Source organism: Mus caroli, unplaced genomic scaffold (genome assembly GCF_978045245.1).
Source record: "Mus caroli unplaced genomic scaffold, Mus_caroli_1 scaffold_2, whole genome shotgun sequence".
Classification (NCBI taxonomy): Eukaryota; Metazoa; Chordata; class Mammalia; order Rodentia; family Muridae; genus Mus; species Mus caroli.
In genome coordinates this window covers 115,323,724-115,341,304 of record NW_028227257.1, presented here as the reverse complement: position 1 = coordinate 115,341,304, position 17,581 = coordinate 115,323,724, and the positions used below count along the sequence as shown (strand labels likewise).

At 41.1% G+C, this 17,581-nt stretch overlaps 1 pseudogene; it reads right to left on the bottom strand.

The window, feature by feature from the left end:
* Nucleotides 1–11,174: 11,174 nt before the first annotated feature.
* LOC115030498 (small nucleolar RNA SNORA17) lies at nucleotides 11,175–11,327 on the bottom strand (annotated as a pseudogene).
* Between the last annotated feature and the right edge of the window lie 6,254 nt (nucleotides 11,328–17,581).

The following is a 17,581-nucleotide window of genomic DNA, read 5'->3' as shown; positions in this document are numbered from 1 at the left end:
AGCTTGCTGATGGGTAAACTTTGGGTTAAAGTGAGACATGCTTCCTCAGTGAATGAAACAGGAATCCACCTCACCCCTAAGCCATCATTCATGCACAAATAGGCATCCACACACACCTACACAGCATGCAAAAGAAAGATAAAAGGTTAGAAAAACTAGAACTATTTAAAAATCCTCCACTACTCTGTACCATTAATTAAAGAAGCTTCAACATTTGCTCCTTTCTTTTTCGTTTGTAAAAATGAACACTCAGTGTTACAGTAGAAACCCCCACCGACTTCTCTTTCTTTGATCCTCACAGCTCTAGAATCAACCAGTTCATGAAATTATCAATATTTTTCCAACTATCATTCATAAGAATTTATTTGTAACCATAAGTTACACACACACACACACACACCATTAATGGTCTATAATGTTGTAAACCACATTCAACACTGTAATGTTTTTTTTTTTCAATTTACAGAATTAAAGAAAATATTTGATCTAATGAAAGAACACAGAGAGATGACAAGATATGATACTAGCTTAAGTATATGCTAATTTTTGTACCACAATAATTAACAATCAGATACAATTTGAAAGAATATAATACTATCAGTGACTAGTTATTCAGTATAGCACTAAGCATACAAATCCTTAGTAATAAGTGCAGCAAAGTCCACAATTGTATTTAATCTCTTCAGAGAAAATCAGGACAACCAAGGGATACCAAATAAGGTATTAGTAGACAGATATCCTGTATTCACTAACAGGAAAGGTATGATGTTCTAAGATTATCAATTCTAAGTTTAGCTTGCAATTAATTTTACCACAGGCACCACAAATAATCAGGACTATAAACTGAAATGATTTGTAAAACTTAACTCTTCAAAAAGAAATTTTTCATTTTTAAAAAGCATGAAATGAAGAGGAAAAGAAAATGGATAGCCAGAGGGAGAGGGGTGGGGGGAAGGCCAGTGGAGAACAGGATAAAGAAAATGAAATAGACTGACATAAAGACGTGGTACCACAAAGCCGTTACTTTGTGTGCTAACTTAAAAACTCATGTAAAAAAAAGAGTGGAGGGACTGCAGGATGACTCCATCAGTACAAGTGCTTGCCACAGGAGCCTGGTGGTCTGCATTCTGTTACTACAATCTGTGGTTGATGGAGAGAAATGACTCAAGAAAGATGTTCTCTGGCTTCCCCAAGAACACCCTGATGCGCATGCTTGTTTGCCGTACCCCCTCCTCCCTCACAATAACTAAAATTAGTGGAACAGAAAACAAAAAATAAAGTACAGATAGTTTTGTAAGTTGTCTTATTTCTGCTCCAGAGATAATCTTAAGATAAAGAAAACTGTATGTACTTGTCTGTGTATTTATTTTTCTATTGAAGAACATAGAGTATGTGAGTTTTAAAATATGTCCATAAAGTCTCTCTCTGATATTCCTGTCAAAAGGCCATTTAGTTCATTCATTCATTCATTCAATTTCTTGGACAAGGGTCCATCTAGGCACAAGTCTGGATTTAGAAAGCTTTTCCTAATGGTTAATCTGACCATTTTCTGGCAGTTTTGTTTTCATGCCTGGACGAGGTTCCGTGATCCCCTTCTAATAACCAGCTTGTGATAACAGAGATGTGCACCATTTCAGATACCAAGTCATAGAAGTCTCTGTGGCCACTGAGTTGCTGCTTCTTTGGTCATGTTAGGAATTCTAATTGTGTATGGAGAGGCTCATGTGGTCAGGCATGCTACAGTGGCATGTGGCTGACACATAAAGAGTCTTCAACCTCAGTCTCCTATCTGGAGCCTCTCACAGCAACCTAACTCCTGATATACAGAAAATGTCAGCTAACAAGTGTTATTGATTTTCTAGGTAGGCCACTAATTTTATAATTGTTTGTTACAAAGAAATACATAGCTAAAATAAGATGTATGTGTGTATGGAGTATGTATGTATATTTATATATTGATTTCTATATGCATAAATAACTGTTGAATAGTCTTTTTTACATATTTAATGATGGTTTTTGAATGGACATTTTCATGATTTCAAAATTACTGTTATTTAGTATAATTTCAAAAGTACTAGATTCGCAATGAGAAAATCTGAAGAAGAAGAGTCAACATAGAATCACTGGCAGTCCTCCCCCGCAGAGGTCAGCATAACTAATGTTCTGGAGCCCTTTGGTTTAGACAGATTATATAGTGCTTTCTCGGTAGGATAAGTGCATAAGGAAAAACATGCAACAGGAAAACAACCACCGAAATTATTGAGTCTGTCTGTTGTAGCACTAGACTGAGGCCAGAGAACCAGACTTCTAGCAATATAGTAAGCCTTAATTTGAGCTTTTTATAGAATCACGCAATTATATAAAGCATACACTTTGCTCCTGCCGGATATTGCTTTTCTTGTTTCTTTCTTTATAATCTACACTAGTTAACTTGTAACAGAACACGGCTTTCTTACAATTCATGGACAAGGGTCCATCTAGGCACAAATCTGGATTTAGAAAGCTCTTCCTAATGGTTAATCTGACCATTTTCTGACACCTAAGTTAAGGTGTGAGTAAGGAAAGGATTGTTAATTGGTCTATAATAAAGCCTTCATAAATGATTGCTGTACCTAAACAGAAAAATACTTTGTTGGGCCAAAACTGTCCAACTGTTATACAGGACAAAGCATCTATGTCTTAAGTTGGGTTTTCTATTGCTGAGATAAAACACCCCGGGCAATAGCAACTTGGGGAGGAAAGGATTCTTTTCATCTTATACTTCTAGGTAACAGTCTGTCACTGAAGGGAGTCAGGGCAAAAATTCAAGCTGAGAACTGAACACAAGAACTGAAGCAGAAACCAAGGAGGAGAAACCAAGCCGTCTCCTGAAAACACAATACCAAGAATAACAAAACAACAAGATAAATATCCGGATATTCAATACATACGTGAGGTTTGGAAGAAATACATTTAATATTGTCTTAAGCAAAGTTAACCTGAGGCCTTTTGTCATTTGCACTCATTCATTTCTTAATATACCCTCACAGGATATTAATATTATAATTCTAACAGTCAAAGAGGATTTGTCCACTTTAGGTATTTCTATTTGTGTGGTACCAGGAAAGGTTCTTTAATAGAATTCCTTTCAGATGTCATGGGATAGTTCAGTTTATTTTCTTAAAGTGTACATTAGTAAAAAAACAAACAGCCCACCCCTGCATGTATCAGTAATCATCTAGGAACCATGGAACACCAAGGTGTGCAGTTTTGCCTCCTCAACAAAGAACTTGGAGCCTACAAAGCTGGGAGAATACTCTGCAGGTTCGTTCTGGGTCCCCGTCTGCAGGTCATCTGTGGGTTTTTATCTGAGAAACTTGGGTATGTGATGGATGTGACTGGCCAGCTCTTGGTTTGGGATGTTCTGAGAAATCTTCCTCCCCTTATGGATGTGAGTCTAACTTGGAGAAACTGCACTCTGATTTGTCAAGTGGGTTCTTAGTGTCAGGTGCTGTGTTGCTATGACTCTCTTGTTGAGATGGAGGTTAGAGTTTGAAAGTTTTGGGGTGGGGGTGGTATTTCTACCGGTAATCTGAACTCATTTAATCTTTCCTGTTATAGTTTTATTTTTTTTTCTTTGAAAGATGATCAAACATTGAAAGAAAATAAAACTTGAAACCTGTGATTCATGTAATTAATGTCAAATCGCCCAAAGAGTCGTTTGTGAGCTTTGAAACCTGGGGCTGAGAACATAGCAGAACAGGCCAGGACATGCCCAGGCAGGCCCATCGTTAAGACATTCCTGTGGCTGCTTGGCCATAAAGATAAAGAGAATGACATGTCCGGACTGGCCCGGTGCCTCCCTATCTCCCACCCTTCTGACCATAGTTAAATGTTATCTGCATGTACAGTCTGCTGATGTTTAAATGAACCAATCATGTGAAACCGCGCCAATTCCTCCCCTAGCCCCAGACCCTTTTCTATAAAAACTCCTAGCTTCCAAGCCTCGTGGTCAAATCCACTGTCTCCTGCGTGAGATACTTTTCGACCTGGAGCTCTGCCATTAAATTACCTCGTGTATTTACATCAAGATGGTCTGTTCGTGATTCTTGGGTGCACGCCAAATTGGGAACTGAGTGGGGGTTTCCCCACTAGGTTCTTTCAACATCTCTTAGCCTCTAGGAGATGATATGGTCACCTGGTCTTTGATGCTTACATTCATGTGACGAACACAATGCAAACTAACATGTGAGAAAACAAATCTACTTAAAATATTAACTGTTATTATTCATTAATAATTTTTCAACACATACACAAAGTGACAGGGTGGAAGGAATGAAGTTAGATGCTGTGTGCTTTTGAATATCTCTTAGTCAAATGAGTCTATGGATGTTAAACTGAAATAATTAAGAGCTCACGTACTTATCGCTTACCCCTATGTCTCCTTCTGATTTAATAACGTTTAATCTGCCACATTTTATTCTTATCTTTGTAGTATTAGACTAGATGAAAGGATATTATTACCCATTAGGATGGGCTGATTAAGAATTCACAAGAGGGCGGTGAGATGGCTCAGTGGGTAAGAGCACCCAACTGTTATTCCGAAGGTCCGGAGTTCAAATCCCAGCAACCACATGGTGGCTCACAACCATCAGTAATGAGATCTGACTCCCTCTTCTGGAGTGTCTGAAGATAGCTACAGTGTACTTACATATAATAAATAGATAAATAAATAAATAAAAATAATTCACAAGAGAAGCCGGGCATGGTGGCACATGCCTTTAATCCTAGCACTCGGGAGGCAGAGGCAAGTGGATTTCTGAGTTCAAGGCCAGCCTGGTCTACAAAGTGAGTTCCAGGACAGCCAGGGCTACACAGAGAAACCCTGTCTCGAAAAACAAAACAAAAACAAACAAAAAAAAAAAAAGAAAGAAAATAGGGAAGTTGGGTGACACACTGGCAAGGTACAAAGAGGTTACTGTATTCTTACACAAAACAGAGGAATGCAAACACGGAAGGACTGGCAGGAACCAACTGGGATAAAATTCAATGTTAACAACTGGGATAAAAAAATGCTCCACCTAAGGTCCACTTAATCTTAGAAGCCAGGGTCAAGGGCTTTATGTCCTTGCCATATTTCCTATTCTAGTCTATTATATAGTCCACCTTCCCCCTAGGCCATTGTAAATACTTGTGTATGGGTGTAACTCAGCTATCTATAGTTAGGACAAGGAGCATCCGTTATACAGGATGCCAAGCTTCCAGAAGACTAGGTTTCCGTGAACTTTTCACCTTGGGACAGCACCCAGGTTTTTGGGGCCTATTGCGTTTGTCACTACTGGAGTGGATGTAGAAGTGATGACTTCAGCTAAAGTAATGAAAGTGAAGTAGAGAGTAGCCTGGAGCTCTGGCAATAGTAGGTTGGGGACACTTGTGGCTGCATTTTCTGTGAGTGGAGCATTGTCTTCTCATACATGATGTTTGTAAGAATACATCTGTGATAAAGAATGGCAAGTGAGGCTAAAGCTGGGAGGTAAGTAAAGAGGCCACAGAACCTTTTGACTATAATGCTAAATCTTCCCTGTGACAGACATTCCAGGCAAGCTATTCCCCACAGCTCCAAATCTTACATCTCTGTGCTTGTTAGCTTTATTCAACTTGACAGAAACTGAAATCTGGGAGGAGTGAGCCTCAACTGAGTAATTGCCTCCATCAACTTGGCCTCTGGTCATGTCTGTGGATCAGTTTCTCGACTGTCTGATGTGGGTGGGGCCACTGTGACTGTTGCCACTCTTGGACAGGTGGCCCTGGCTTGCATAAGGAAGGTAGCTGAGCAAGCCAGTACGCATCATTCCATCATGGCTTCTGTTTCACTTCTTACCTCCAAGTTTCTGATAAGTTCCTACCTAGATTTCCCTTAGCAATAAACTGTTATGTGGAAACATAAGATGAAATAAATCCTCAAGTTGCTTTTGTCCAGTGTTTTACTGGAGAAACAAGAAACCTAAAACAATTTCCTTCTTTCTGAATTTGAGTAATTTTGTTTACTCCTGAACTGTATTAATTCATTTTTTTTTTAATTCGCGCTAAAGGTGTATGTGGTCATGTCTGTGGGAATAGCAATTCTATTGAGGGAAGGATTTATAATTGTTTCCATCAATCCATGCAGTGGTGATTCATATCATTGCTGTTGCTCATTAAAAATACACCAAATGTACCTTACACTATGGAATACTTTTCAGCTGTGAGATTTGAAGGTAAATGGATATAACCAGAAGAGATGACATTAAGTGAGGTGAGCCAGACCCAGAATGATAAATGTTTTGTGCTCTCATCTGTGGCTCCTAGCTCCAAATCTTCGGATATGAATATATAATGTAGAGTAACTGAAGAAACAGGGAAATAAAAAAGGACTAATGTCCAATGCAGGGTGAGGTGTTGGAGAGAGCAAAGAGAGGAAGCAGCAGTGTACTAATGATCTGAAGTGGAAATTGGGTAAAACAAGAGGGATCTAATTATGGAGGGGAGGGGGAGATTAATATGGAAGGAGAAGATATTAATAGTAAGGTTATCTGGAAAAGTCATAAGGAAACATATACCTATCTATCTAAAAATACCCATAATATATGCAAGTGAATATACATATACAAACACACACACACACACACAGAGAGAGAGAGAGAGAGAGAGAGGAGAGTTTGGATGAAATTTTCCTATCTGATCTGACAATGCTGACAATGCCATAGACTACAAACAGAAAACAAAACAAAACAAAACAAAACAAAAAAACCTAACATCAGGAATGAGAAGGCCTGTTGTGAACTGTTGGTCAGGGATGTCGAAAAGACTCCTGAAATTTTATATGCAATTGCTGTTGTCTTGTTGCCTCCTATTGCTGAAGATTCTATGCACTTCAGACAGAGGGCCCAGGAGACTCATGTTTGAGCTGAACCAAAAGCCTCCTCTGTAGGCATCTATTTTTCTCAACCTACTTTAATACATCTCTTTAGCCTTTCTCAACCTTCCCTCGAGTCCACCACCCACCAGAAGTAGAGGAAAAGGAGGGTTGTTAGGATACGGGCAGAAGTGCGCCTGTTTAGGAAGAGTTCTTTGGGGGCAACTCCAATCTTTGTTGTTCTCAGTACAGTTCACTGGCAAACACCAAACATGAATCAGCCTCTGAAGTCCAGTCCACTTGACAGATAGCACACATGAATCAGCAAGGGAAGTTCAATCCAGAAGAAACCCTGAGTCTCGCCAACCAGCCCGAGTCCTCCTCGGAGGCAGCAAGACGCTGCAGGAACCTCACAAGACGTTCTTTGGTGAGTTTCTCTCTATGAAGTCACCACAAGTGAAGCCCAACAATTCAATGTAAGGTGAAACAAAAAGTGTGTGTCATCAGTGAACACTAGCAAGGTGGAACAAGGCAGACCAATGCTCTAGCTCTCACTGTCTGTAGGGTCATATTTATATTATTTATAATTATCACATATTCTTCCACATGTTTACTTTAGCAAAACATCCTTTTACCTGTGTGGCCCAGCAGAACATCATTTAATATAACTGACTTTCCAAAGAAACCAGATGTTTCCACTTCACTCCTCACTGAGGACTAGATTTCATGGTACCAGAAGGTGCTACTTAAACCAAAGGAGGGAAGCAACCAGGAGTCTTATCCAGCCATGATGCCTATGAACCAAAAGGAAGAACATAGCATGCTAACCCTAAGAATGCTGTAGTGGAATGCATATCTTGGTGATAACCAAGAGATCTGGAACTGGAATTACATCCAATAAGATTAAAACCATGCCTGGTACTGGAGACCTAACCAACCCAGGGCTAGTGTGGCCATGGATCTTGGAAAAGAACCTTCAACTGCTACTTTATTAAACCATTTGTGGGTACAGACAAGTGTAGTTTTCACCCTTAACCAACAAAATTTCTCTTTGCAACAGATGGAGAGCGTTATATAAAACTAGAACTGATTTAAAATGTAGAGTCGTGGAGCTCAGTCCCAACTGATACATCTACAACACAATTCCTTCATACTAGGCTCAGAGGTCATTATAGAAGAGGAGGCAGAAAGACTGTATGAGCCAGAGGAACAGGAGGTGGGCTGTAAGATTGTGTCTCCTTGAAATCAGAGAAGAAACACTCTTGAAGTCTCATCAACATGACTGCTTAAACATGATCCAAATGAGGACAAAAGTAGACATGCCAAAGAGAGAAAGACCACGAGGCCACAAACTTACAGAAATAAATACAAGAAATGGAATTAAGAAATGCAGAGTCAGCAAAATAGTCTTCTACAAGGAAGAGGACACCAATTGGTGATTCAATGCCAAATAATCATCCTTGACAACATACATCCAGGTAGCATTATAGAGACTGAGCAGTGTGTGTGTGTGTGTGTGTGTATGTATCCCTAGGAATACAGTAGTGGCATGCATATCTTGGCTATATAAAATATATGATATGTGTGTACATATTTATATATGCTAAACTTATAAATATATACATACATATATGTGTAATAACAATTTTAAAAAGAGACATGAATCTGAAAGAGAACAAGAGGGAACATGGAAAGAAAGGAAAGGGAGAAATCTTATAATCTCAAAAAATAAAAATTATCTTTAAAAAGGGCATATGCCACTATGACTCACTCAAAAGTAATACAATTTTATTTGTAGAAAATTTTCTTGCTGAGTCTGTGTTGGATTTGTGAATTTCTTTTGACAAATAATAAAATTAAAAAATGAGTTTTTAAAATATATCAAATAGAAGGAATGTTCTCAGAGGAATTAACTAGGAAAAACTGTGGGCATTAAGTGGCAGTAAGTTTGGTGTAGACGGCAATAAGGGGCACCAGGAGAACACTTAGAACTGCAGAATTGTGAACCCATATGCTTCTAGGGTCTCTTTTGAGAGGCTGAGAAATGCCTATTTTCTTTCTGTTTATTGACACATACACAAAGTATTAAAAGATATTTCTGTGTATTCTCTCTCTCTCTCTCTCTCTCTCCTCTTTAGTTTACCTTTAGAATTGGTTTGGTTTTTTGTTTTTTGTTTTTTGTTTTTTTTTTTTTTTTTTACTTTTTATTGGTTCTTTGTGAATTTCACATCATGCACCTCACTCAATCCCACTCATCTCCCCTTCCCTCATACCCACCCTCCACACTTGCAACCTCCTCCCCCAACAGAGAAAAAAACTCACTGTGGAGCTGTGTGAGTTCCCACAGTATATCCTTATGTCCACGTTTCTTTGCTTGCAGATGTTCATTGCTATTGCAATGGTACAAAGGTCTGTTACGAGTCCCCTGGCTTCTGCTACTCAATCAATACTGGAACCTCACTGGACTCCTCTCAGATATCCTGTTGTTGCCCTGTGTCATGGAGATTCTATGGTTTTGGATCAGTACTACCAGTTCACTGGTGTGCTCCAGCAGTTCGTTAATGAGGTAAATGTTGAGGTGAGCCAATTCAAAGTCCTGGATCTGGGCCTGGGAGGTGGAGTGGAAGTTTCCAAATATGTCAGGCAGGTAATGCAGACTCATGTGATGTTTTGCTAAAAGTCAAGACCCCAGGGAGAACATATGATGTTTGGAGAGAGTATAAATAGGACTCAACAGAAAGTGATGGTGCACTTCTTTGGTCTCAAGTCTTAGCTGATCTTTGCTGATCTTCATTGATTTTCATTCATTGAGAGAGGCATGGCAGAGAATTTCTTCTGCCATTCCCTGCCGGTCCTGGTTGCTCCTGCTAACTCTGGCTGATTCTGTGGAGGCTTGGCTGTTTCTGCTGGACCGTGCCTCTGCTGCTGATTTGTGTTTTGTATCCTGACCTTACTAAACTGAACTACTTGTATCCTGACAAACGAAGAAAGAACAACTTCTAAACAGGTCCACATCCCCTTGTCCCATTTACGATCTTTTCTCCCCTACCTTTGGACAGTGGGCTATAAGGTCAAAGCACTTGTGAACCCTTATTAAAAGTAGGTTTTGAAAAATCTAAGCCTATACACACACACACACACACACACACACACACACACACACAGAGAGAGAGAGAGAGAGAGAGAGAGAGAGAGAGAGAGAGAGAGAGAGAGAGAGAGAGAGATACTATGATGGTCAGCCCACCTGCTTTCCTGCTGCTCTCTTGCTCTTACACTCTCAGGGCCATCTCACCTGCAAACTCCTGCAACCAGGGTCAGCTCTACCCTACTGACCAGGAGAGGCACAGGGCCTGCTCTCTGAAGTGCTGTAGTAGGTGAGGGGTAAGAACAGCTCTCCTGCATTCAGGTCAGCTCTCTGCAGCTGGTGGTAAGGGATGAAGGGGAGGAGGTTATCTCTTCCCCTAGCTCAGCAAAGATAGAAAGTAACAGACAAATATAACATCCTGACATTGGATGTTAAAATTCAGTTCCTATATATAGGTATAAGATGGAAATAGACCTATGTGAGAGCTTGCATGTGCTCATGTGTATGTGTGTCTCTATACATGGGAGACAAGGGTAAAGCCATGTCTCCCACACTTGTATCCTCAGGACCACTGACCCTCAGCTCCCACAGTGTGCAGGGAGGTGGAAGTGGGAAGGTAGGGAGGGGAGGGTGGAAGTGGAGGGTACTCTCCTGAGTTACTGTAGTTGGCTAGGGCCAGGGTCAGCTCTACTGCTTTCATAACCCTAATGTCAGCTTTCTTCCCTCCAACCCCCAATGTCCAGATGAGGGGTGAGGCCAGTTCTAAACAGCTGGCAGCATCCCAGACCAGGGATGTCCACTGGCTTTTGGTGGTAACTGATCCCCGCTGTTTCAGGGCTAAGGCACTAGATGTGCCCCACCCATGAAAGCACAGGTCAGGACCCTGGCATGGCATTACCTGTTGCATCAGGGTACTCCTCATTACCCCGAAGTCTACAGTTCTGTCTTTCTTCATTGTGCCTACACCCTTCGCTTTCTTTTTCTCTTCCAATTTTTCACCATTTACTTGCTCCTCTAGGTGGCACCTGGGGTCTCTAATTGTTCAGGGTCATGTCAGGAGTGGCCTCGGGAGTATTATGTCTTGCTCATATATTATGTTGCCAGGCAGGGATCCTCTCCAACGTGCTTTGCTCCCTCCTTTTTCCCCCAACACACACACAAGACTGCAGTGCTAGACTTGTGGTTATCTCAGGCTCACTTTTTTTTTTTTCAGTGAATGTTAGGCTACTAATCATTCAGATGTTTATGAACACTGTTATGTTATGAACAGGTCAGAACACTGAACTTAGACATAGCGTCTCTTCTCTCTGCCACCTACTGATGCACATGTGACACAGCAGCCACACCTGCAATACCTTTAGGGGCAGAGCCTACCTTTTCTTTAATAATGCTGTTGGGAACCCCAAAAGACACAGGGAAGGAAAGAAAGTAGTCAGCTGTGGGGATTCACACCTGTGCAGTCCCCAGTAGCCAAGTCTTGCTTTTGCTGGTATCCCCCTTGATCCATAGCTGTGGGGTATCCTAAGTCAGTGGGTAGCTGCTGGTTCAAGGTCTGGTGAATTGGGTAGCCACATGAGGAACTTGCAATGCTTTGAGGGGGCAGCCCATTCCCATGGACTACTGAATATAGTGGAATCTAAAGTAATTATGGTCCTTTATGAACCAGATATCCTGTTTTTTTTTTTTTTTTCAAGCAAGGTAGTTACTACCTTCTTGGCCTCCTTCTCCATTGGGATTTCAATGGCAGCAGCCACTGTGTCTCTCCCTCCTTCCCCTCATTCTTTTTGATATATTGGATATCTAGAAGAAAAGGAGAGTGATTAATAAAACCATCAAAGGATGATCACTGCTTTAGCTCAGTATCATGCAAGGGATGGCAGTACCAATTGGGCTGATGAAGGTACCAAGGCTTTTCTTTAATCAGGGAGCAGAGTGGAAGTGGATAATTGGTTAAGCTAGAGGTGGCTATTGTCAGTGCTATACCACGAGCAATAAACTGATATTCTGGACAGCTTTAAATGTTCTCTGTACCCCGTAACTCCACATGTCTAGGCTAGAATTAGAACAGACATGCAGTGACTAACAGCAAGTCCAGGAGGTACTCACAGAGGTACTCACAGAGGTACTCACAGAGGGCAAGGCAACATGGGTAGTTGGAGCAAGAAAAGCAATGAACAGGAAGAGGCAGCCTGAACCATATAAACGTGAGTCCTGGTCAGTTTTAATTATTGATATTATTTTCAATTTGCAATACCGCTTTTTGCCACATATTTCACTCACTGACAAGGTCCAACACACAGGCATGTAACTACACAAAAAAAAAATTAGCGTGGGTTCCCAACTTGCAAAAATAGAACCTTTGAAAATGTGAAATACTGATTTGGTGAGTTAAACTTAATATGCTGTTATGCTAAGTGTTTTGTGGATAGCCCTGATGCTGTTTATATTTTGATGCTAACGCCCCTCCCTCTCCCACCCCGCTTCTCCAGGAGGCGTGGCCTGGGATGAGGAGTGCGCCCTGTACCCAGGTGACTTCTTGCGAACCTTCCCCTAATGAATAAAGATTTCAAGGAACCAATCACTGGGTGAGGAGTAGGTGGGACTTCCGGGTTGGAGAGAGGAAGCAGGGAGGCAGGAGAAAGGTGCTTTTGGCTGGGAGAGAGATGATGAAGCCAACATGTAGGTAGTGGAGGCCCTTGGATCAGGTGGCGTATCCGTTGGGATCTGCTACCAGAGGATTTAACTTAGAATGGCTTACAAATCAGGATGCTAGTTGTTACGCCCAGTGATTGTGTTACCTACTGATCCTAAACTAAGTATGTGTGGTGTTTTCCTTTACGTGGCGACTCAACTGGGTTCCACAGAGAAAGGTACAGTGGCAAAGCATGGGTTTGCAAGAAGCGCACCCCAAAAAGATGTGAGAATTTGGAAGCATGGGGCTGGCGTGGTAACAACCCGCCATGAGAACTTAGTGAGCTGGGTGGGGAGATTTCGGAGTTCTGGGTCAGAGAGGCTGCTGAGATGAGAACAGGCCGGCCTGCCAGCAGATGCCTTGCCAGCATAGTGTGGATTGCTTTTTTTTTTGTTTTTTGTTTTTTTCGAGACAGGGTTTCTCTGTGTAGCCCTGGCTGTCCTGGAACTCACTTTGTAGACCAGGCTGGCCTCGAACTCAGAAATCCGCCTGCCTCTGCCTCCCGAGTGCTGGGATTAAAGGCGTGCGCCACCACGCCCGGCCGTGGATTGCTTTTAAAAAAAAAAAACTCACGCTACACTAAGTGTCTTCATTGTTATTTATGACTAATTTCTTCATATTGAAAACAATATAGGAAAAGGGCCAATGAAATGGTTCGGAGGATAAAGGCGCTTGCTGCTAAGCCTAATTAATGATCTGAGTTTGATCCTCACATGGTGGAAGTGGAGAACCTCTTCCAGAAAGTTGTCCTCTGATTGCCTTGCACATATTGTGGCAACATCATGCATGTGTGTGTATGTGCGCGCGCGCACACACACACACACACACACACACACACGTAAATAAAGGAGGAAGGAAAAAAGTAAAAGCTGGGAAAATACCAGCATTTTTCATGATATTGTTTGGGGGCGGGCATCAATTTTCCATTTTAATCATTATTATTTTTTTTTCTTATCTGAGTTTCTGTCTCATGGCTGCTACAAACTATTTCCTGGAGGCCAGAGATTCCAAGATGTTTCTAAGACAGTATCACAGGGACCACTTGCCACATAGGCAGCGAGGAGCTAAGGCTGACCTGAAGAAGCAACACTAAACCCTAAGCAAAGTAGGGCTCAGCTTGGATTTGCAATGAGCACTGCTACCTTCTTTATTTTGTGTCCTGTTTAGTAAGCAGCACTTGCCCCATTACAAGAATTTGCAACTCCCTGCTGGCTTGAGAAGGAATGTCCCAGACTCAGTCACATTCCCATGACCTTCCTTCCCTGGGGCCTGTCCAGATGTGGTGGGAAGGACGGGGTGGAAAAAAATTTTTTCATGCTTTATCCTGGCCTGGCTTTACAAATTCCCACTGCAAAGGGAGAAAAATGCTAATTTTTCTTATCATGAAATATGTAAAGCCTATTGAAATAAAATGTAAATTTTTAGAGAGGTTATGGACTTAAAGATTGGACATGTGGAATACTAAGAAGAAAGGACGCCTAAGAGGACAGACGTTTTAAAGTCTGACTATGAAATTCTGTCAGTTTGTGGGGCATAAAGGGTGTTATACTAAGAGTCTATGCATTTTATCTTTAGATAGCTTTGGGGATAACATAAGAGCATTCTGATAAGTTCAATGCTAAGTTATGCCTCTGCTCTCACATAGCGTGATCTATTTTGGTAGAGAGTGAAAACAAATGAGGTTTCTATTCCCCTTTTAACTTGGATGCCCAGTGGCTCTCAGGCATTTAGCTCCTCACTGATTCAATCAGAGGAACAAACAATTACATGTTTTTCTCATTTGCCCTCTTTGATGTACCTTCCTTAGAAGAACCATCATTCCCTCTTAGACGTTGCTTTTTAAAAATGATTTTCTATTTCACAACAAGCTCTGAAATTATTTTTTTCCAGCATCCATTCATGACCTCTCCCTTTTTCTGAGCTTACTTTTCTTATGAACGAGGACAGACTCTTCTTTGTCTAAGACGTCACTGACAACACGTAAGCAAGGCAGCTTATCTCTCCCTCAGTGAGTTCGTGATAATACAATTGCACACTGTCAGGAATCTGGTCTTAATTAACTGTGAAGTTCCCAATACATTTCAGTTATCTGTGGTCCTCCTCATTCAAACAATGGGAAGACCAAGCCTGGGACCAGTTTAGCAGTGGCTTTAGACCATATGCCTGGGCTATCGACCACACAGTATCCCTGGACAGTGGTGAATTGGGTGTTTGTTTTTGTTCTGTTGTTTTGTTATATTCTCAGCCAGTCCAAATGCTGTTTATCTTAGAGAGGAACCTAGAAATTTCATTTCTTGTTTTATTCTCCTTTTATACCCTTTCCCTCACTAATTTTCTCAACCTATTCACCATTTTTCATTCTTCCCAGGCCTCAAGTCCATTTGGTTGAAGTAGTGTCTTTTCCTCTCTGGAGAATCCTCACTATTAAATGAAAAAAACAAAAAACAAAAAACAAAAAACCTGACATTTGTTGTTGTTGTTGTTGAGACAGGGTCTTACTTTGTAGCCCTGGCTAGCCTGCAACTGTGTAGATCAGGCTGGCCTAGAACTCCCAGAGATCCACTTTCCTCTCCCTACTGGGTGTCACCACACTCAGCCCCTTTCTTCACCACACACACACACACACACACACACATGTTCTAACTGTCTTTCTTAAGACTTTTCACAACCTGAGCCCTGCTCTAAGCTATTCAATACTATGTAAAACAGTTAGGAATGGATCACTGCAAAGTTTCTGCAAGGCAAAAGACACTGTCAATAAGACAAAAAGGCCACCAACAGATTGGGAAAGGATCTTTACCTATCTTAAATCAGATAGGGGACTAATATCCAATATATATAAAGAACTCAAGAGGGTGGACTCCAGAAAATCAAATAACCCCATTAAAAAATGGGGCTCAGAGCTAAACAAAGAATTCTCACCTGAGGAATAGCGAATGGCTGAGAAGCACCTGAAAAAATGTTCAACATCCTTAATCATCAGAGAAATGCAAATCAAAACAACCCTGAGATTCCATCTCACACCAGTCAGAATGGCTAAGATCAAAAATTCAGGTGACAGCAGATGCTGGTGAGGATGTGGAGAAAGAGGAACACTCCTCCATTGTTGGTGGGATTGCAAGCTTGTACAGCCACTCTGGAAATCAGTCTGGCGGTTCCTCAGAAAATTGGACATAGTACTACTGGAGGATCCTGCAATACCTCTCCTGGGCATATATCCAGAAGATGTCCCAACCGGTAAGAAGGACACATGCTCCACTATGTTCATAGCAGCCTTATTTATAATAGTCAGAAGCTGGAAAGGACCCAGATGCCCCTCAACAGAGGAATGGATACAAAGAATGTGGTACATTTACACAATGGAGTACTATTCAGCTATTAAAAAGAATGAAATTATGAAATTCCTAGGCAAATGGTTGGACCTGGAGGGCATCATCCTGAGTGAGGTAACCCAATCACAAAAGAACTCAAATGATATGTACTCACTGATAAGTGGATATTAGCCCAGAAACTTAGTATACCAAGATATAAGATACAATTTGCAAAACACATGAAACTCAAGAAGAACGAAGACCAAAGTGTGGACACTTTGCCCCTTCTTAGAATTGGAAACAATCACCCATGGAAGGAGTTACAGAGACAAAGTTTGTAGCTGAGACAAAAGGATGGACCATCTAGAGACTGCCATATCCAGGGATCCATCCCATAATTAGCCTCCAAACGATGACACCATTGCATACACTAGCAAGCGTTTGCTGAAAGGACCCTGATAAAACTGTCTCTTGTGAGACTAGGCCGGGGCCTAGCAAACACAGAAGTGGATGCTCACAGTCAGCTATTGGATGGATCACAGGGCCCCAATGGAGGAGCTAGAGAAAGTATCCAAGGAGCTAAAGAGATCTGCAACCCTGTAGGTGCAACAACATTATGAACTAACCAGTACCCCGGAGCTCTTGACTCTAGCTGCATTTGTATCAAAAGATGGCCTAGTCAGCCATCACTGGAAAGAGAGGCCCATTGGACTTGAAAACTGTATATGCCCCAGTACAGGGGAATGCCAGGGCCAAAAAAATGGGAATGGGTGGGTAGGGAAGTGTGTGGGGGGGAGGGTATGGGGGACTTTTGGGATAGCATTGGAAATATAGTTGAGGAAAATACGTAATAAAAAATATAGAAAAAAAAGAATAAGTTTCAAAAATTTAAGAGAACAGTGTATGTTCTCTTCTGCCTATCAAATACACTTCAGGCAATTTGCTCAAAACAATATAGGTAGGTAGCAGAACACGATAAGAATCCACATATCCTCTTTCCCAATTGAATTCTCCTTATACATGCAAGGTAAATTTAAAACATTGATTTCTTGATGTCATTTTATTGAATTTGTGTTTTATTTGATTACATTTACCACAGTTATCTCTTCCCAGTCAACAGAACAAACTTAGCTCCATGATGACAATCTGACCATTCTTTAAAATGTATTTCCCTTCAGGAAAACATATTGCAGTTTCTAGATAGGTGATTGACAAGAGAATCTTAATCATTTCAGAAGACATACAGGTTGTGTAGCATCTTTTATGGCTACATTCTTATTATTTGGTAATCAAGGAGAGGTTAACCAATTCAGAGGTGAGTTGCCTTTTTGAGAAGTGCAATTTGAATAAGCTCTGAGTCCTGTTATTGCATTTAGTTGTGACTCAGATGAGCTGTGCATGTGCATCTAATTGATGGGCTGGGATACTCCATCACCCAGAACAAGGCATCAATGACATTTAAAAGATTTGTTGAATTAAAGAGCTAGCAAAACACATTTCTTTTTGAAGGTCCCTGGTTTCTAAACGTCCAGAGTTCAGATAAAATTTGCCTGCGGCAAAATTCTATTTAGACAAAGAAATTCAGGAGCCAGGCATAAGATTGTGCCTTAGATGTTAGA